This window comes from Marmota marmota, unplaced genomic scaffold (genome assembly GCF_001458135.2).
Source record: "Marmota marmota marmota unplaced genomic scaffold, marMar, whole genome shotgun sequence".
In the NCBI taxonomy this organism is placed as follows: domain Eukaryota; kingdom Metazoa; phylum Chordata; class Mammalia; order Rodentia; family Sciuridae; genus Marmota; species Marmota marmota.
In genome coordinates, this window is record NW_026000037.1 from 56,969,062 (window position 1) to 56,990,604 (window position 21,543).

Here is a 21,543-nt window from a genome sequence, read left to right on the forward strand (position 1 = left end):
TGCAAAATATATTTCCTTTTGGGAGAGAAGAAACCAGCGGGGGAGGGGGACACAGAGAGAATGTTTTTGAAAGATAACATAACCCAAGGAATGACAGGACCTTGTAACAATTGTGTTATTTCCAGCACTCCGATGTTTCTGAGATGTTCGTTTTTTTTGTGTTTTGCTTGAGAAGAATGCAAATGCAATTCAGGATTAAGTAATCTGTTGAAACTCTGGTGTTTTCTTTTTAATTTTATGCTTTCTCAGGTATTTTGGAAATTTGGGGGGCTAAAAATGCATATTATATTGCTGTATCCACTCAGGTCAGCAATGAAATGCATCAGAAAAAATGTTCTATCAGTCATATGTTTTATTATTCATCCCTTAATTTCTGACTCAGTGGGAAGTCATGCTGAAAGGAGGTCTGTTTAGAGGGTATTTAAATGCAAGTATATTTTCTCTTCTGTGTATTCATTAGGAGGTTTGGACAAGAGGTTTTGTTGTCTTTCACTGGAATGGGACTGATGGATGGCCAGCTCAAGGTTCTAGTTAGGGAAAACTAAGTTATCCAGGGCTCCATCCGGGTCAGGGGGTAGATTGATAGATAATTTGTACTTTGCACATGCCCCATTCAAAGGCAGGCTCTGGGCAGGCTGGGGGGCCTTAACTGATGTAACAATACAAGCATTGACCTTCCCTTATCTGCACAATCACACAGCTATCACAGCCTTTAAAAATTTCTCTTGATTGCAATTTGCATTTCTGATTAGTCCTATTTATATGCAGATGAGGCTCTCTGGCATTCATCATCATAATGTTATCATTTTTAAACCTAATCCAGATGTGAACAAGCACCAACCACTATTCCAAAAATGGTTCCCACCCAAGTCCCGGTTAGTGTTTTTGTCTTTTCCAACATACAAAAACAGGTTATGAAGATTTGAGGAGCAGATGAAGCTCCCGACTTTTTAAATTAATAGTCTGGTGAGCGTTCAAAGGGATGTAAGAATGTAGGACCCAACGGCAGCATTGTGTACAGTAATATGTCAGGAAACCAGAAACAGGGTCTGAAATTATTTGTGTGTGGCTTGATTTGTTGCAAATGGATTACCTCTTGCTGTTTATTTACTGTGGCAACATAATTGCCCAAGTATCAGGGTTAAGGTGTGGCTTCTGATTAGCAAGATACGTATATGTATATTTTTAATAAGCGATCATTTACTTTGGTATATATTTTTCTTTCCTGTTTTTAGTATGCATTTGTATACAGACCGACCATTCAAACGTTTTACAAGATGTTAAATGTGTGCACCGCGCATGTTTAAATAGACCCTTCATCTCTAATGACTCCACTTAGCTTGCTTCTGTGCCCAGCTAAGCCTCTGATCTCTAATCATCTCTATTCTTTTGCTCCACTCATCTCTTCCGTTTTGAGAGAAGCCTCTAAATCTGGACACAAATAACTAAGCCCTTGCTCTCCTCCTCGGGTGGGAGGGTCCCAAGAGCAGGGCAATTGTAAGAAAAGGGTCCTTATCCCAATTTAGGCAGAGGCTGCTTCTCTCCTGGTGAACTCCTGCCCTTTTTCCACCTTTTGATTTCTGTGCAAAGTGATGGATCTGATGAAACCAGGGAATGTCGGCAATAATTGGTCAGCAGATTCTCAGTGCGATTGTGTGTGCTCAACATTTGCCATTGTCACAACCCTAATGGGCTGGCTTGACATTCTTGGACAGGAAGGAGGAAGATTTTTATTTTTTTAGTTAGCATATTTGTACATACTGTTTATAGTGTCCCCTCACCCCAACAAGGGGAAAACATGTTGGGCTCACCAAGTAATTTGCTTAAAACTTATCCTGTCAATTAGATTTGCATGGTTCTCTTTGAAGGTTGCGAATTGTCCAAGTATGTGTGTGTACAAATATGTGTGTGATTGAGTGTGCATGCGTGAGTGTATTATTTTAATTTTGAATGCTAAAAATGTATCCCTTCCTCAGAAAAGCGCTTTGATGGAGAATGGAGATAATTAAGCATTTACATATTTTTAAAAGCCTCTCAGATGATTTATGCGGGGACTCTCTCTCTCTCTCTCTCTCTCTCTCTCCTCTGTCCCCTCTTCCTCTTTTTTGTTTCCTAGTAGAGAAAAACAAATGACAAATAACGACAGAAATCTTTTTGGTTTCATTTGGCTTCAGAATTATTTCTTTTCGTTTTGAATGTATTTTCAGTATTCTAGAATTCTTTTCAGTTAAACAATGGGGTCCATTTGGGGATATTCTGGGATCCAGAATCTGTGATTTCCTTCTCTGGATTTCCTCACTGGTCTCTTCACTGCAACCCTCTTCTTACCGGAAAAAAAAAAAAAATTGAGTATCACTTAAGGGGAAAAAAGAAAACCCTGATTGAGATGGGGAAGAAGTGACTTTCACAAGTTACAAAGGACTTAGGGGCTAATGAGGTGCCGGTTACCTGCGAGGTGAGAGCCTCAGATGTCAACAAAGCCAGCAATTACACAGTTCCCTGGGCAGTGCTGGGAAATAGGAAGCAAGTCCTGCCTGGTTAATTTGCCTGCACACGGGTCTCCTTGCTCGTCCCCTCCCGCCTCCACCCGCCTCTCCTCTCCCCTGACCTTCACATTAGAAGATGACACACGAAGTAATCGTGACCTGTCTTTGAAAGACTGTGTGACTCGCAATCTTTCCTCCGTTGCAAACACTCAGAAAGGATCTGCTGATTGGCACAGCCTTCAGTATTTGCTGAACCTGTCAGGATGTGTCATCTTGTCTAACACCTTTGCTCCAAAAAAGTCACCCTCTCTGACTGCTGCTGCTCTGTCTGCTGCTGGTTTTCTCCAGGAGTTAGAAGAGAGGAAGAGAATGAAAACCATTTCTCTGAACATCAGTGGATTCGACTCTCTCATGACTCTGTTAAAAATTCCAAAGGCTTAGGAGGGTCCTGCAATGACCCGTGTACATTTTAATTTTTTATTTAAAAGGAGATCTGTTTTATAGATAGATTTCTGGAACCTGTAGAGTTAGGAGAATATACAATCATGTGGGACCCTTGACAACTAGGTATATTTCCTTCACTTAGAGTCTTGGATAATGACTCCTCCAACCTTCACAGAGGGGTGCAGGAAGGCGGTGTGGACCGTGTGGGTATGTGTCCTGGATGGGCACTGAGTGCTTCCTGGCCTGCCCATTTTTTTGGTGTTAGATTGCAGCCAGGTTCTCATGGCACAATTACTGTTTCTGCTTCGTTCTTGGTGGGAAGATGCAGGCTATTTTCAAGATTCCCAGCAGACGCTCTTGGCTGGAACTGGATGGGATGGGCTGGCCTGAACTTTGCAGTCCCTAAAGTCAGCCATTGCACCGTGCTGAGCAGAACTTTCCCTGCAATGCACAATCTAAGAAAAGGAGACGCGTGATAATCACCACTTCACATTTTGGCTTGTTTCCCTCACTAAATCTAGGTTGTTCAGAGTCATCTGTCCCTGACTTGGTAATTTTCTTGCAGATTACCAAAAACCAGGGGTCTTAACACAACAGTTCTGGAGGCCAGAAGTCACAGTGCAGGGGTCAGCAGGGCCACACTCCCTTCAAAGCCTCTGGGGAAGAACCCTCCCTTCCTCACCCCTGCACCCTCCTGTGGCTCCTGGTGTTCCTGGGCTTGTGGCTCTGTTTTCACATGGCCTTCTTCCCTGGGTCTCTGGCTTTTCGTTTTTGTCTATTCTATGACTTTGGATTTAGGGCCCATCCTAATCCAGAATGAATCATCTCCAAGATCTTGCCTTAATCGATGACGTCTGCAGGGGCGCTCTTTCCACATGTGTTCAAATTCTCAGCTTCTGGGTAAATGTGTCTTCTGGGAGTTACAATTCAACTCACTACACCAACCAACTTTCATGTATGCCAGGTTCCCTGAGGAACTAATTTTGGGGCAAAATACTAGACAACTAGCTAAATGATGTTGAGGATACTAATAATAGTGCTACCTATGGCAGGCACAGCGCTCTGTGTTTCACTGATGGAAAAGCATTTCATCCCCACAGCACCTAGGAGGGAGGGGCTGTCCGTGGCCACTTTTCTAGGTGGGAGAACCTGAAGCCAATGGAGGTTCAGCAGCTGGCCCCTGGCCCTGCATCTAGGGAGGAAAAATGATTTGCATCTGAGTAGTTTGACTCCAAAGCCCATACATTTTGATTCTATACTGAAAAGTTAAAACCTTTCCTTAAATTGTATTTATTAGTTGGTGAATTATGTACTGAGTACCGAGGGGACTGGAGTATATAGAGATGAATAGAACACAGACTGGCCTTGAGCAGCTACTCTCCTGTATCCTTCCCTGCTCCCCACTCTAAACTGCCATTGTCAATCTGAAATTGGAATTTTTATTATTAGTATCAGTGGTTGTATCAGTCAGGGAACTGAGGCACAAAAATCAAGAGGGCCATCGTAGGTGAACATAGGATGTCCTTAGCTCAATTTATGACCCAGAACCCAGAAATTCTTTCCTTTTCCAAGTTCCCCTTCAAGCAACTGCCTTTTATTTCCTAATTTAGAACACTTACGACAAGTATTTGAATTAGAGATTTGCAGAACATGTTATGTAAAAGCAGAGAGGTACTTCAGGGTAGCATTCTTAGACTCTAGACGTTTCTGTCCATCTCATTCTCCTTGTAAACCCCTCCCTGCCAGGCCAGGGCTATTTCTGGTCTTTCCAGCATTGACTCCCCTTTTGCCTTCCTCTATTTGTTCAAGGCCAGCTCACTCTGGGTGTTGGGGGAGGTGGAAGGCTGTTTCTGCCATCCTGAATGGGAATGCATTTTCTCATGAAACAACAATTTAATTGACTGTTTAGGAGGAAGTGATATAATAGCTGATGTTCTCTACTTTGGGTGCATTATTGGATTCTTTTTTCTAGGCTAAAGTTTTGTAGCCCAGTCTGAGAATTTAGTCTCTATTGGAACTTCATGCATATGGGGAAAAAGTAGCTTGGTAGCTTCCCAAGTTTTTAAGCTACCCATCAACAAAGTGCTCCAGAACACAATCCATTGGGAATTTGGGAGTGTCCACATTCTTTACTCCAGGACATCCTTAATTTTGCTTATCCTAACTCAGGCTTTGGTGAGGTGTGTGAGTTACAAAGATGAACAAGATAGGGTTTTTGCACATATGAGCACATAGTTCTACTGTACCTGCTCTCCTTCCCCATTCATGGCAAAGGTGAAAGGGGCAGGATTTGGATGGAGAAAAAGAGAGTAAATCAGACTTGGGGAATGCAGGGTGGGGATCCTCTTGGATTGCCTGGATCCTGTGGGTGAGAACTCAGATAGGCAAGTCACCCCTTGGAACATTTCTGAGCCTGTTTGAAAGGTCTCCTTAGGGATTCATGCCTATGATTAGCTCGCATTCTGAAGCAGAATCCTTGAGCTGAATTTCCATCTGAAGTAGGCTTTTTTTTTTTTAAGATAAAGATTCCTTTTGATTTTGATTTTCCTAATTCACAAACCAAGTCATTCCTACATGGGAAGCGCAACCCTGCCTGCTCCTCAGCTGTAGAGCATGGAGAGGCAGCAGGGAGCCCTGAGTCACCAGTAATTGTCTTACTATTACAGAATTGTCACAGGACATTTTCCCTCCAGGCTATGAAATACAAGGAAAAGAAATTAAAACTAAACTATTGTTGTGGAAGTGTAATGAGTGAGGGGTGGTGGGTGTTTAATGGCACAGTAAGGCTGGATCTGCCCTGGGGACTTTTGGTTTCTCTTCACCAACCTAGGTCACTTAGCTATTGGCCTTTTAAGCAATGAACCTACACAATCCCAGCTTCACTCATAAAGTAAGGAGTGCTAGGAGAATTAGCATCATTTAGCATTTATTGAGTGCCTAATAGCAAACAAAAGTTTTGAAATACTCTGATAGAAAAACAATTATCTTTTATGAGTCTTTTTCTTTGGGAGGAAGATTTCTAATTCCATTGTTAGCAGACTGTGGTCCACCTCCCTCAGGATGCCTTCAGAGTGAGTTTCTGCCCCCACCCCTTGAACCCCCTTACGATATATTCTGCACCAGGCCTTGACACTCCAATTCTTTGGGAGCTCCATAGATGGAGTCCCCTGGCAGGAGTGCCCCAGAAGGCTTCCACTCTGTGGAACATGTTTCCAAATTCCTTTTTAATTTGAGTGGAGCATTTGGGGCTGTTAGTTCCTGTGGAGGTACAGCTTGCTGCCCCCCTGAGTCCTGGCAGGCAGGGGCAGTTCAGTTTTGCAAGGTTTCATTTGGGGATCAGGTGGCAAAGCAGGAGCATGCCTTCAGGGACAGCCGGTCCCCATTCGTTCTGAGGGAGAAGCCCAGCCTGCGAGAGGGAAAATACCAAAGATGCGAGGTGCTGACTTCCAGCACAATCCTGTTTCTCCCTCATTACCCTGTTTCCATTAGGTTGGCACCATGCACTTTGGCTAATTCCAGCTTAGCTTCTAGATGATGGAGAGGTAGGCCAAGAGGATAGGCAAGGAAACAGAGCTCAAAAAGGACGAAAGAGTTGAAGCACTCTGGTTTCTTTTCAAATCCAAAGTAAAAACTAAGGACTCAAGGTGAGGAATAGTTTGAACTGCCTTCGTGAGCTGGTAGGGCTGGGGCAAGACAGTGGTGGAGAGAGATGGGGTGGTAGCCTCGAGAAAAGCCCTACACGGCAGGATCTGTCCATTCCTGGAGAATCCTAGAGTGTAGCGAAGCCAGTTGTCATCACAAGGAAAACAGGGTAGTGACCAAGCTTGTGTTGTACCAGTTTTCTATGGGTGCGTAACAAATTTCCCCCAAACTCAGTTGCTTGGAGCAGCAATCTTGATGATTTCTCGTGGATCTGTGGGTTCTCTGGGTGGTTTTGAAGCTCTTGGCTGGGCTTGCTTGTATGTCTGTGGTCTGCTGGGGATTTGGCGGGGGCTGGCTGGGGTAGGATGGCCTTGGATGGCATGACTTGGCTGCATTCCCTTGGTTTCTCATCTCCCAGCAGGCTAGCCAGGGTTGTTCTCACATTGGTGACAGGGTTCTGAGCATAGATAAAGGAAGGGGTAGGAAATTGGGCCAGTTTCATAATCACTTTACTGCTGAGTTCTACAGTTGATCTGCCTGGGTTCAATCAGCAGCATTATATCTTCTAGCTGTGTGAGTTCAACCAAGTGACTTCATATCTCTGGGTCCCCGTGTCCTCCCCTAGGCAATGGGGATGTGAATAGCGTCAGCTTCATCGACTTGTTGTGAAGAGTTAATGAACGTAAAGTTCCCAGAATAGCACAGAGGAAGCAGTTTTTGCTGGGAGATACCAAAGAAAAGAGCTCTAGGGTATATTTATGTTATAAGGAATTTTTGTATCTTAAGAATTGAAAGCTTCCATTTAAAAAGAGCCACCCATGAGATCAATCATTTGAAATTTCAGCTAATTGACTGATTGATGATCATATGGGGGAATTATGAAGGAATGAGGTGGATTTTTCAATAAATCTTTACAACTTACTCTCCATCTGTCTGAAGGACTCTGCCATTAATATCCATGGTATCAAGAGATTTGGACACCTCCCCGCCCCCCCACTTTCCACACTTGAATGTTGGGTCAGGTACTGTTCATTGGGAAGCAGGGCTGGCCTTAGTCTCCATCACATGCCTATAATGTTATTCTCTGAAGGGGGGTTCCTCTCAATTCTTTTCCATGGTGGCTGTAGGCTTGGTTGATGAGTTATGTGATGAGCACTTGGCTGCCTCCTTCTACAGGGTCCTTTCTGGCCCCTTGGTAGGTTCAACCTCCTCCAGAATTCTAGAAATTTCTCATTTCCAGGTAAAGGGATAAGAGCAAGAGTCCTAGACACAGGTTCATTGACTTAAAATTGAATCATTTTGCCCCCATGTCTTATATCAAAGTGAATTTTTTTTCCATCCTACCCCAGAAAGGCTAATCACATTGGAAGGAGGACACAGAAACCCTAGCCAGGTGAGAGGGTTGTAAGGAGAACACCTAGCTGTTCCATTTGAGTTTAGGTTTCTTGTCTGGGAGGAGCAGCGCCCAGATGCTGAGGGAACATACAGGTGAGAACACTGACCTGCTGCTAGTGATCTTAGAAGAATTCTGGAGAATAGGACCAGAATTAGAGGAGTAGAGAAGGGAGAAGGTGTTCCAGTTCTTTGGAAGAGGAAAGAAGGCAGAATCTGCAAAGTACCATCTGGTGAGCTTAACTTTTATCCTGAGACAAGTACTAAGATCTCCCCTTAAATAGTTCGTAAATTCTCAGAAGAAAAACCTGTGATCACTAGGAGTTATCATGGGTTCACAATAGAAACAAGCCATCTCAGACTAATTTTCTTGTTGGGTGTGATTGTAAGACTGGTATGAATGGGGACTGTTTAAAACATAATATATTTGGATTTTTAGCCTTAGGTAAATTCTACTGTGACATCTTGATGGCTAAGATGGAGAAATGTGGACAGGAGAATGGTAGCTATGATGGATTCATATCCCAGGAGGATTGTATGAAGGCGTGCTAGGTGTCGGTGTCAACACACCAGGTGGGCAGCATCCTGGAGGCCTGAGTCAGGACACCATTGACTGCTCTGCCTGCTGAACATTTTCAAATATCTAATGAATTAGAGGACTTTGGTAGCCTGTCGGTCACATTCATGGGAGGGGTAGTTGGTATTCTGGATGTCAGTCTTGACATCCCAAAAGGTTGTAGTTGTCAAAGACAACGGGGTTCTAACAAGCAATTAGAACTCTCAGAAACTCTGGCAAACTGCACAGGCTTAGAGAACTAGGAGTTAATAGTCCACAGATGAAAAAAAAATGAGTTTAATTGTGGCTGTAGGCTCCATAGAGGTCAAACAGAAAGACAACTTTGCATGGTTAACATGAGGTTTGAAAGAGCAAATATCTACCCCAACCCCAAATTGGCTGTCTTAGTCACAAGGTACAATGGCTTCGACCTGGGCCACACTCCAAATGCCATAAGGGGGCCTTCCTCCAGCAGAGCTCTACTGGATTCCAGCAGAATTGGCAGATATCAAACTGGGATTCAGACACCTAGGTACTGTGCTCTGCTCCTGCTATGTCACTTCTTAGAGAAAAAATATGGCCACCACCACACACCTCCTATATTAATTTCCCATTGCTCTTGTAACAAAATTACCCCCAAATTTAGTGGTTATCTTATAGTTATGAAAGTCAGGTCTCCTTGAGCTGAAATCAAGGGGTTGCTGGGTTTTATGTTCCTTTCTGCACGTTCTGGGGGAGAATCTCTTTTTTTCCTGACCCACCTTCTAGAGGCAGCCTGCATGCCCTGGTGCATGGCCCCTTCTGTCTTCAAAGCCAGCAATGGTGGGTAGAGTCTTTCTCACATTGCATCACTCTGACACTGACTCTTCGGACCAACCCAGGCAATCCAGTATAATATTCCTATTTTTAAGGTCAGTGGATTAATGACCATAACTCTTTGCTCCCTTGCTATGAAACATAACTTATTCACAGATGCTGGGGGTTCATATGCAGACACTTTTTGGACATCTTCCTATGATGGTGCCTCAAGTATTTCCCAGGAATCTTTAGAAATCAAGAATGTGCTCCTCATAGCCATTATGAGCCACCATCATTATATGACCTCTCTCCTGTTATTTCTCTTACATCTGACCCTTCTTCATCTGTATTTTCTGCCCATTCATTTACCCTCAGAATACTCTTCTGATGCCTACCGGGGCTGCTGGTTCTAAGTACCCCCAAGCCCTCCAGTCCTAGGTGCCATGGTACTGAGTTCCAGTGAGAGGAAGGGAAGAAAATCTTCCCCTGAGCTCTGAGCTGTACTATACCACTGAGTCCCTAAATAATTTTTGTGCCCAGAGTCTTCCCATTATAATTAGTTTCTGGCCTCTTCTCTTGATGGAGTAGCGTCAATTCCTCTAGAAAAACAGGCTCTTCCATCTTTATGCCCATTCTTTTAATGACTCAGAGAGGAGGAAAACCTCCCCTACTTCCTCTAGCCTCCTCCCTATTTCCTCTGCCCAGAACCTCACCCTTTGGGCCACTGTAGTTACTAAACAGGTGCTCTTATCATATCAACATACACTTAAGAGAGGAGAGGAATAAGAGTGGTGCTGATGGTTCCTATGGTCTCCAAAGTGGAAACATGAAACATTCCCTCAGAGGGCAGAGAGAAAATACTAGGACTTCTATAGTTATGTATAGGTCATCTAAAAAACCAGAGGCAAAATGTGCAAATATAAAGATGACCCCTCCATGGCAGTGTTGGATGGTCCTGCCTGGGTTGGCTTATAGATGGATCAGGGATCAGCAGCAGAGGGGGCTGAAGAAGCCCCGATGGTGGGTTTGGTTGTCAAGCCTTAGAAAACACTTTCATTTAAGCGTGCCTCTTTAAGTGACTCTATGGCAAATTCAGCTGAGTTTGAACTAAATACATCTTTACAAAATGGACAGGTGACTTTAAAAGGTTTCTACAAAGACTAAATCTAATTCTAACGTGAGCATCAGTGAACAACCCTCCAAATGGCTGAAATAAGGACACTTCTCCTAGGACAAAGCTCTTCATCTGCCACATGAGGTTCAGAGCAAAGGCAAACTAATCATATCTGCCAGGACATCATTAAAAATACAAAATCACCATGAAGACAATTTGAGATGTGGATTTACATTCACTATTGTTAATGGTGAGCCCTTTTCTCTTCCTGAGTGTACTTTATGCATGAAGTTATTCCTATGACATCATCAAGATTCTTCAGCATTCAGAAGATAAACCTCTACAAGTGCAAAGCACACTGTTTATTTCACTTTATTCAATTTTAAAATTTAGTTACACATTTATACAACCAATAAGGAAGGAAGTAGTTTGTAAACGCAAAAATTTCTTACTGGTAAAGTGTTACAATAGAAAATAAAACTCCTGTTCTACACCATGAGCTTTGGGCCCTAGTTCAGCCTGAATAGCTCTTTTACAATTGTTGGTCCCCTTATAATTTACAGTTACTGCTTTATACACAATGTCTTTGGGTCTCCACAGCAACTCTGATAGGAGGCTTCACTTCATGTTAGAGTTGAGGACTCTGCTCAGAGTCATGGTTTGCTCAAAGACACATAGTTAATAAAAGCTAGCATCAGAGGGCAAGTTTCCAAGGGTCTATAAATTCCCCGAGATTGAATGCAAAACATACCATTAAAAAAATAGTTGTTATAGGTTGAATTGTGTTTCTCAAGAATGATGTTGAACCACCAGAAACTCAGAATGTGACCTTGTTTGGAAATAAGGGTTTTATAGAAGTGATCAAGTTAAAATGAGGCCATTTGTCTGTGCCTTATGAAAGGGGGTTAATTTGGACACAGAGACAGACACATACAGAGGGAAGACAAGGACTCCATGGGCCGAGGGACACCTGGGCCACCAGAAGCTGGGGGAGGCAAGGAAGGTTTCAGAAGATGAGACCAACCTCCGGAACTGTGAGGCCACACATTTCTACAATTCAAAGCCCTCCAGTTTTTGGTACTTTGTTACAGTAGCCCGGGAAACAAGGGTCCATAGCTTTGTGAGGGGCCTATGACCTGAAGACATTTAAAACCACTGATATAATCCAGGGAAGCCCAGAGACTGGGAGTGAGGTGTTTTTTTTTTTTTTTTATCATTCCCATACATCCTGGCCCCCAAGTTCAAGGCCAAGGCAGGAGAAGTGAATGTGAGGAAACTGATGGGTCTCCCTCCTCACTGGATTTGGTGTTGGTCCTGCTGGGTGGTCCTCTTTGACCTGGCAGAGCTCACCACTTTTCCAGGGACTTCAAAGGAACAAATGGAAAATGCGTTGCATCTTCACCTTGATGAGGCGTGTGGGTACCTGGAGATCACCGTCCTCCTCCTGGCTCCGCCCTTCCTTCCAAAGTTCATTGGTTGGCAGTTCCGTGACTATTTAAATGGAAAGAAAAATACCCAAATTTAACTAAATATGTCTACCAACATAGAAATAGTTCAGTGGCTTGCTAATAATACGTTTTCCAAATGGAACTAGATTTTAAAAAATCAGTGCACCTGGTATAAAATTACAAGTAAGGAATGAATAAACCCCAGGGACAAAAGTTTGCCAAATGAATTTGGCAAAAAGCAAGAACTTCCTAATTAAAACTATTTCAGTCCTTTAGGAGCATGTGTGTGAACAGTGACCTATTTACAAATGGACTGTAGGTTGATGCTGGGAAGTAATTTTTTCCAATCATCTGATAAATGTTTGTCGGGCATTTATTATGATCAGGCATTGTATCAGGTGCACAGTGAGCAAAACAACATCCCTGCCCTCATAGAGCTTATACTCCCGAGGGAGAGAAAAATAACATTCAAACAAACAAACAAACAAAAATAATAGGTGTTGGTAGGTGACTGAAGGAAGAGAAGGTGGGAAATAGAGGAAACAGGGAAATAGAGGCTGGCAGCTGGAATGGCTTTGGTGTTGTATAAGGTTCTGAGGGAAGGCTTTGCTCACAAAGAGAGACTTCTCGAGGGGGTAAAGGATCAAGCCATGTCTAGGGAAAAAGAACGTGTCAAGGCCCTGGGGTGGGAGTGAAGTGGGCACATGGCGAGCTTGTTTTAGAAATATCAAGGAAAGCAGGGTGGCTAGAGCACAGTGAGAGCCGGGGAGAGTGGTAGGAGATGATGCCAAAAGGGAGTGGGAGCAGATCATGTCGGGGCTTATAGGTCACTGTAATGATTTTGGATTTTTCGATGAATAAGATGGGAAGCTGGTTTGAAACAGAAAAAGTAACACGAAGTGACGTCTGTTTAAGGGAATTGTCTGGATGCTGGGTGGAAAATGGAATGCTAGAGAAGGTGCTGGTAAGAGTGGAAGCAGAGAGGCATGTTGTAAGAGGCTCTTGTGGATCCAAGTGAGGAAGAATGGCCCTGAGGACTAAGGTGGAGGGGTAAGAGGTAGTAGGATATGGCTATCATCGAAGAGCTGACTGGATTGTTTATGGATAAGATACAGGGTATGAGAGGGAGTACCTACTGAAAATCTCAGTTTTTGGCTCTGGTAACTGGAAAACAAGAGTTGGCCTTTTCCAAGTTGGGGCTGATTGTGGGTGGCGCTGACTTGGTCGGGTGCTGCAGGAATCAAGGGCTCCACTTCAGACAATGAGTTTGAGATGCAAATTTGTCATCAGAGTAGACTGAGTAGGCAGTTGACCCTGGAGTCTAGAGTTCAGCAGAGACATCTAGACTTGAGACATAAGTGTGGGAGTCACCAGAGTCTAGGTGATATCGGCATCACGGATGAGTAGACTTCGCCTGTGTCGTGGGTATACAGAAAGAAGACAAAGTCTCTTGAGGGCAACTCAGGCAAGAAAGGTGACAGAAAGAAAAAAGGAGTTTGAGGAGTGGCCAAAGAGAAGAACTTAAAGAGGATCCTATTGTAGAAGCCAAGGAAGAAAGGGCTGAGGGCAAGACAATAATCAGGTGTATCCAACGCTGCTAATCGAGTAAGGAGACGACTGAGATCTGATGAGATACAGGAAACTAGTGACCCTGGCCAGAGCTGTTTTAATGGAGCTATTGGGATAAAAACCAAATTGGAGAGAGTTTCAGGGTGCTGGCAAGATCTCATGCTGTAATCTCAGCTATTGAGAAGAACTGAAGCAGGAGGATGGCATGTTGCAGCCTGGGCAAGTTAGCAAGACCCTGTCTGAAAATAAAACGGGCTAGGGATGGAGCTCAGTGGCACAGTACTTGCCTAGAATGTTCTAAGGCTAGGTGAGCAGAGGTTCAATCCCCAGAACTTCCTAAAAAATAACTCTATTTCTTTTCCAGAGGAGTGGTTATCCTAGTTAGATGGTATGTGATACATTTTATAATAAAAAGGTTGAGGGATAAAACCAGGAACTTTGGATAGTGAGTGGAGACATGCTTATTAGGACAGAAAAAGGGCATTGTAGCTGGAGGGGAAGATCAGGTATACATTTTCTAAGTTTGTGTGTGTGTGTGTGTGTGTGTGTGCATGTGTGTTACAAGTAGAGGGGCTGCCAGCACATATTTCTAATACCATGGTGTGTTGGATGTGCACACACATGCAGTCTTATTATGAGGTGCTGCAGGATAAAGATGTTCTAGAGAAGCCTGCATGGTTGTGGCAAGTGCTGTGTTTGGTATTGTTCCATGCCACACAGGATGATTTGAAGCTGGTTCTTTTGGACCAAGTGTACAAATGTCTAAGACCTACAGATTAGGTGTGCTTCCGAAATGGTTCAAGGCAGATATATAAAGGGTTAGGATGGGGTGTGTATGTCTGGGCACCTGCAGTGTATGCAGGGTGGCTCGAAGCTGGGGAGATGTAGAGATGGGTCAAGCAGAGTTTCTATCCTCTGGAGATCAGTTTATTTGAAACGCCATCATGTAACCAAGTATACACATCAGGCAGGTGCAAAGAAAGGGCAGGTATGAAAGCAAAGGGAAAGTGATTAATTTTGACCAAGGAGGTCCAGGAAGGCCTTGTATCTCATTGAAGCCCAATCTCCAAGGGGTGGAATTTCCGCAGCATGGAGGGGGACGGTAAGTGACCCTCCAGAGCTGAAGCTGTGCCAAGGCAAGAGGCCTGGTATTGCTGGGGTGTGTGACAGGGTGGAAAATTCCCTTGAGAACAGGATGCTGAGTGTTTTGGTGACCAGCAGGAGCCATTGGTTGAGATTCTAGGAAACTGGAAGTCATTAGCTGCTTTTGAGAACAATGACAAAAAACTTTACCTGTGTTTTAGAAAGGTCCCTCCAGAGACCGTGAGAGGGTAAATTGGTGGAAATGGAGGCAGGAGGCCAGGCGAGCGGGAGGAGGTCAGGGCAGGGCATGGGGAGGAGCCACGGCCCAGGGGGCGGGTGGTTGGGTAGACTTGGTCTCCAGTTGTGGGGCAGGGTCTGTGGGAGAAATCGAGGCAGAACTTGCTGTCATTAGGATGGGCAGGTTCCACCAACCATGCATTGAAGCCACTCTCTAAACCTGGGGTCTGGGTCAGAACCCCAGGCTGCACTCTTCCTGTTCGGGTTCCTACCCCAGCTTCCACTTTCACGGGTCCGGTGCGTTTTTTATTCGATTTTCCCACCCCCAAGTGTAAAGGCCTCTGAGTGCTAGGACTAGATCTTTCTGAATCTTTTTATCTGTCATGACACCTAGTTAATGAATACTGTGTTGTCAGAATGTTTTTAAACTTAATGAATGATTTCGAGGTGATTGAGGATGGTTGTGTCCTTAAATAGGTGTTAAAATAGAGCTGTTAAGTTGGCTGGTTGGAAATTAGTGAGGAGATGGTGAAAATCAGAGAGGTCAAGGGGTACCTGCTTTAAGCATCAGACTTTGGAGGGCTAGCATGCACCCAGCCTTGGGTTCAATCTCCAGTACTGCAAATAATACTAGTAATTAAAAAAGAATTGGATTTTGGTTACTTCTTGATATGTAGCAAGCAACCCAAGTAGGGGCTGGAATGACAAACTGTTTTTTGTGAGCTGTGGGTCAAGAATTGAGGCAGGCAGGGCTGGAGGGTTATTCTGCACCTACATGAATATCAGCTGCATTCATCGTCTCCTCGGCATTCAATAGCCAGTACTTAGGCTGGGCTGGAAGGTCCAAGAGGGTCTCATTACATGCCCAGGTGCTCATCTGCATGCCTTCTCCTGGGCTGGGCTTCCTCACAGCACCTCGGGCTCTGGTAGGTAGCTGGACTTTGTTCCAGAGGCTGCTTCCAGGAGGGAGCTGCCCAGGGCAGAGTTGTGGATCTCTAAGGCCCAGCCTTGGAAATCACACACACCACTTCTGCCTCATCCCACTGATCGGAACCATCACAGAGTCTTCCCAGGTTCAAAGGGAGGAAAATAGACTCCACCTTTCCACCCGAGGAGTGGTAGACATCTGCCATCATCTTGCATCTACAGCCCTGGTATTCCTGAACTGGAATCCTGAATCCACCACGTGCTGGGGGTGTGATTTGGAGCAAGTTATGTGAACTTTCCAAGTTGACCTAATGTTATTGGGTGCTGTGAGGGAGAGACATGGCAAAGCAAAGTACCCTGGCATTGGGTAGGTGCTCAATAAATAATTGCTATGATTATTGCTACTGTCAAATGCACTGTAAGGATAAATGCAATGAAAATTGGAAAGAAGATGCTTTTTGGATTTGCATGTAAGAGACCTTTGATGACGGGCAACCTTTGGGACACAGTAATAGCAGAGTAAAGAGCAAGAGCTCGAGGCAAAAGTTAAGCTGTAAGTGGATTTGAGGGCAGTGGGGTTGGCCGGTGGAAGCAGGGAAACTGGCTGTCATGTAGGAAAGTCAGGTTGAGCAGAAGGGGCAAGTGGAAAGTGAAGATGGGTGAGAAGAGATAACTGCTGAGACAAGACCCCCACCCCCAAGGACTTGTTAAGATTTTATATAGAATTCATGCTTTCATTATGGGACTTTTCTTACCTCCAGGTGACAGGCTTTCTGGTCCTCACTTCCCAGAGTCTCTCCCTGACCCCTTGGCTAGAGATGGACACTTTCAGCACATGTATCTCCTCTAGATTTGCAAGTCTTGCTCACTTTCAGGGCACCATGAATGCTCAGCTGCGAATCATGCGGCTGAGTGGAAACAAGAGGTTGTGAAAGGATTTGGACATTTTTAAAGATTCTTAAAGAAAGCACTTTTCTGTAGAACTTGGAGTTAAACGTAAGAACCTAATCATCTGTGAATGTGGGGGTGATCCTAACATGGCTAGGCCAACATCAGCACATCAGGGTTATTAGGAACACAGCCAGGGACCCAGTTCTCTTGCCAAGGTGTTGGTAGACATGGAGACAGAGGCAGTCAGTGTCAGGCCAGGCAGGGACCCAGGCCCCTGGCAGGCATGAGCCCTTGACAACAGTAAAGGAGCTGTCATGACAGAGGGACTCAAAACCAGGAACTTCAAGATAGGCAGAGATGATGAAGTTGAAGGATGTTAGTTTCCAGGTTGAATTATAGTCCAGGTAAAACCAGATTCACTGCTTGAAGCAGCTCTGTGGTCCTACAGAGAGTGTACTGTTAGCATCCAATCCTACACCTTGATCTTTTCTTCTCTCTAGTTAGATGTGCATCTCTCCATCACTTGGCTCATTCCTGAAAGTATTTAAAGCCATTTATAAAAGCACAGACTATAAACAAGGCAAGGAATTTTGCATGTTTAGAGAACAAAGCGAGAGAAAATTAAGTGAAGGGGAGGATGTCAAACCAAATGGTTGTACATGATGTGGAGCTCCACGGGTCATCTATTCATATGTGAACACAGGAAAGTTATGTCTGATTCATTCTACTGTCTTTCTTATTCCCATCCCTTCTCCCTTCCCTTCATTCCCCTTTGTCTAATCCAATGAACTTCTATTCTTCCCTCTCCACCACTTTATTGTGTGTTAGCATCCACATATCAGAGAGAACATTTGGCCTTTGTTTTTTTTTGAGATTGATATATTTTGCTTAGTATAATAGTTTCTAGTTCCATCCATTTATCAGCAAATGTCATAATCCCATTCTTTATGGCTGAGTAATATTCCATTGTGTATATACACCACTTTTTAAAAATCCATTCATCTCTTGAAGGGCACCTAGGTTGAAGAACCCAATTTAAAAATCTTAGAGGACAGAGTGATTAAAAGAAGGAATCCTAGTGGGAATGTGTCAAAGTGTTAAATATTAAGTTATCTATTGTGTGCTTACAACTTTGCTTTTCTATATATTTATTCAATTTATTGAACATTTTTGTCTGCATATAACTGCTACAAACCTGTTGTCAGGAGGGGATGAGGAGATACATGTATACATGTGACCATCTTCATTGACTGTTAGTCTTCTAGTTGGAAAGATTATATAAAACAGGTCAATAACACAACTAATGCTGTGAGTACAAAAAGGAGTACCCAGAGAGCTACAGTACGACAGGAAGAACAAATTTGCAACACATGATAGAAAATTAGTATCCATGCTATATAAAGAGCTCATCGAATAAAAGGGAAGAAATGAGCACTCAACAGAACTTACAAGGCCATTCAAAACATGTAAAATTGCTTAAACTGGTCAAATCGCTATATATAGAAATCAAGAAAACGTGAAAGAAAATAAAAGGACAAGCTTAAGCTGTATGATAGGTGCCTTCCAGTTATCTGAATTCAGCCTAGTAGGGGGCCCCTGTGGGGAACCCTCTCAAACCTGAGCTGTACCTCTCAGAATCCACTCCTTAACCTGAAGGAGCCTGCCACACACAGGGTGAGCCTGATGGTTAAAGATGTGCACTGTTCATCTGACTGTGCCCCTAAACAGTTCATCCAGAGACAGCCTGGGAAAAAAAGCTGGCTGAGTTGTCCTTATTTGGAGTGGGAGTGTTGGTCACTGAAACAGCCTGTTTCTAAGGAATCTTCAAAGATGAGTTTTACTCACCTTACCACTTTAGAATGTCCTAGGAGCATGAAATTATAATCCACCTTTTATTATTAGGTGTGGAAAGATCTCAAAAAAACAGAGGTCCTCAAACTTTAGTGTGCCTCAGAATCATAGGCTGGGCTTGTTAAAACCCAGATTGCTGGACTCCACCACCAGAGTGTCTGATTTCAGTAGATGGGGGTGGGGGGTGGGGGAAAGGAGGGCAGAAATAATTTGTATTTCTGAACAGGTCTCAGGTGATAATGATGCTGCTGGTCTGGGGTCCACGCGTGGAGGACAACTGCTCCAAAATATGAAGCTCAATGAAAAAGAACAAGTTGCAGGTTGTTATATGCAGTATGATCCTAGTTATTATAAATCTCTGCAAATTTTAATAGACATAAACCCCTGGGAAAGTGCTCCAAAGGTGTGCACCAAACTGTTCACAGTGCTCCCCTCTGAGTGGGAAGGGCTTTTGCTTTTTCTGTACAGTGGTATCATTTACATCCTTTAAAACTGGGGGTGTATTTACATATTACTTGTGTTAAAAAGAGAAATGATGTTGGGTGTAGTGGCACACACCTGGAATTCCAGTGACGTGGGAGGATGAGGCAGGAGGATCTCAAGTTCAAGTCTGGGTTACTGAGCAAGACCCTGTCTCAAAATACAAAATCAAATAGCCTGGGGGATACAGTTCAGTGGGAGAACATCCCTAGGTGCAATCCCTCGTAATGCCAAAAGTAAATAAATAAGTCAAAGTAAAAGAGAAATGGTGAAAAGAGAATAGAAAGATTGCAAATACCTTTCGCTGCACTCTCAGAACCCGTCTGTTTGGCAGTTGTAAGAGACACTGGACTGGAGAGTGCATTAGAAGGACTGAGCATGATAGGATGGTAGAACAACAGAATTTAATGTTTTCACTTAGAAATGTGCTTGTCTCTCAGACTCGGAACGCATAGCTGGCTTAGATCTGAGGTGGTCTTTATTTTTCTCTGAGCCTGTTCTCTCTGGTTTTGGGTTTGATTATTTTAGCCTTAACCCAAGGCTTTTAACCTTGTCCCATCCACCTCCTTGCAAGATTCGGGCTCCTATCCTTCCTGGCCTGCCTTCTGAAAGCCCTCTAGAGCAGGACAGCCACTGCTAGAGCCAGGCTGTGCTCTCACCTCCAATTGCTGCAAGGACCTCACAAGGGTGGGGAGCTATGACCCCAGGGGAAGGAGAGTACTCACCTGGGGAGTTGTAAGTCAAGGCTAGCCATCCCCCAACTTAGACCCTTGGTACAAGTCGTTGTTGATTTCATCAGCCTTTCTGTGGATGAATTTGGTAAATGTGAGAGAAGAAAAAGAAAAATATTTTACTCCATCTACCACCCCTGCCAGTTTCTTGGCCAAGGGGCTGTGTAAGCCTTCCCCATTTACATGGTGTATCCACACGTACTATCTCAGAGAATTCTCAGCTCCTGCAAGGAAATGATATGCCCATTTCCACACAGGGAAACTGAAGTCCATAAAGATGGCTACCAAGCAGCAACTTGAGGCTTCCCATCTGGGTTTTGTAGCCTCAAAGGCAGTTGCCAAGATTCAGAAATGAGAAAGATTTCTTTCTTCTGTCTTTGGGGTGTTGTTTCAGCATTTGTTAATGGGGTAGAAAAATGGGCACAGACAATGTAAAAGTGGTGAGCATGTTTTAGCTCTAAAGCCTCTAATTGGAAAGTGGCATAATCTTAAAATAAATGTTATCATTTTGTTTCTCAATAATGCATACATTTCCTTTCAACAAAATGGAATCATATAGGTAGCTCATAAATCTCTTGAATAGGGCCCTCTGGGGCCTCCAGATACAGATAAATCACACTGGGAGGACGCTGAAGCATGAAATGATTCTGTTAACATGTCATCTGTCTAGAATATATTTTCAAATCTCCAACAGAAGGGTCTAAATTATGAAGGGAGGTGGCCTACCAAAGTTGATGCCCGGATACCTGATATTCTAGCTCCCTCCATCTGCTGTCTTTGCCTCAGTGTAGTGCCGGGCCCAGCACAAAGAGCGACATGGCCTGAGGCTGAGAGTCTTGTAATTAGCCATTCTAACAAATGCAGAACTTCCTTAAGCTGGGTGATCATGGGAGAGGTGGTGTATCAGCACTGCTTGCCTGGTCTTATGAAGAGGTTTTGAAAATTGCTAATAGTCATAATGAGAGTTTTAACTACAGAGAAGCCAAATTTAATGAGTTCTTGTTTTATGCCCAGTGCTGACTCTAAGACTACAATGAGACTTGGAAATTTTACCTAAAATGGTTTTTGAATATAATCTCAGAATTTCAGGTAGAACTCGTAGGTTTCGTGGCCTGTTTGAAACCCAGGTTTTAGTATAAAGCAAGGTGAAAAGAGCTTCCTGTGTCTAGTCATCTTGCAGACACCAGCCAATAGGTGGGGGGCTATTATTTTTCTACGTTTTATCTTAGACCCTTAGTATAAGTGACATCACAAAATGGGGCAGGAGAGAAACACTTCCTTTTTGACTTGGCCCATGGGAAGGCTATCCAATGGTTCTCAAAGCTAGGACCAGTAGAATTAGCGTGACTTAGGAATGCGCTAGAAATAATTCTCAGGCCCTACCACAAATTTACTAAATTAGAAGTGCTATGAGCAGGACCCAGTGTTCTGTGTTTGAGTAGTCCTGAGGAAAAAGGAAGGTGCTAGACTTATTGGGAAAATATAGAGCAAGAGCTCAGGTCCCAGAATTCTCAGGGTGATTCTGAGGCTCAATTAGGCATGAGGACACTGGGCAGCCACCTAGTCCCTCATCAGCCCCTCACCAGGGCCATGGAAACAGCCCCCCCAGCTAGTCTCCCTCTCTCCAGAATCAACCTCTCCAGTCCATTCTCCATAGCACTGTTGTCCTTCTTAAGGAAACATCAACTTCTAGTCACACCACACTCTGAAGGAAGCCCACGTCCCCCCTTCACCTGGCTCACTCACAGAGCGCAGGCTGAGGCACCAGGTGCAGCGGCCTATAGTGGTGATGGGGTGGGGTGAGGGTGGGGTGGTAACCGTGACGGGAAGGAGCACTGGGGGAACTGCTTGCTCTCTTTCTTTGAGACAGGGGTGGTGTGTCTGTGTTTCCCGT

At 44.0% G+C, this 21,543-nt stretch overlaps 1 protein-coding gene across 1 annotated transcript in view; it reads left to right on the forward strand.

Moving 5' to 3' along the window:
* Myo3b (myosin IIIB) overlaps window positions 1-21,543 on the forward strand; it is a 425,075-nt gene that overhangs the window by 50,337 nt on the left and 353,195 nt on the right. The gene's annotated exons all lie outside the window — the stretch shown is intronic.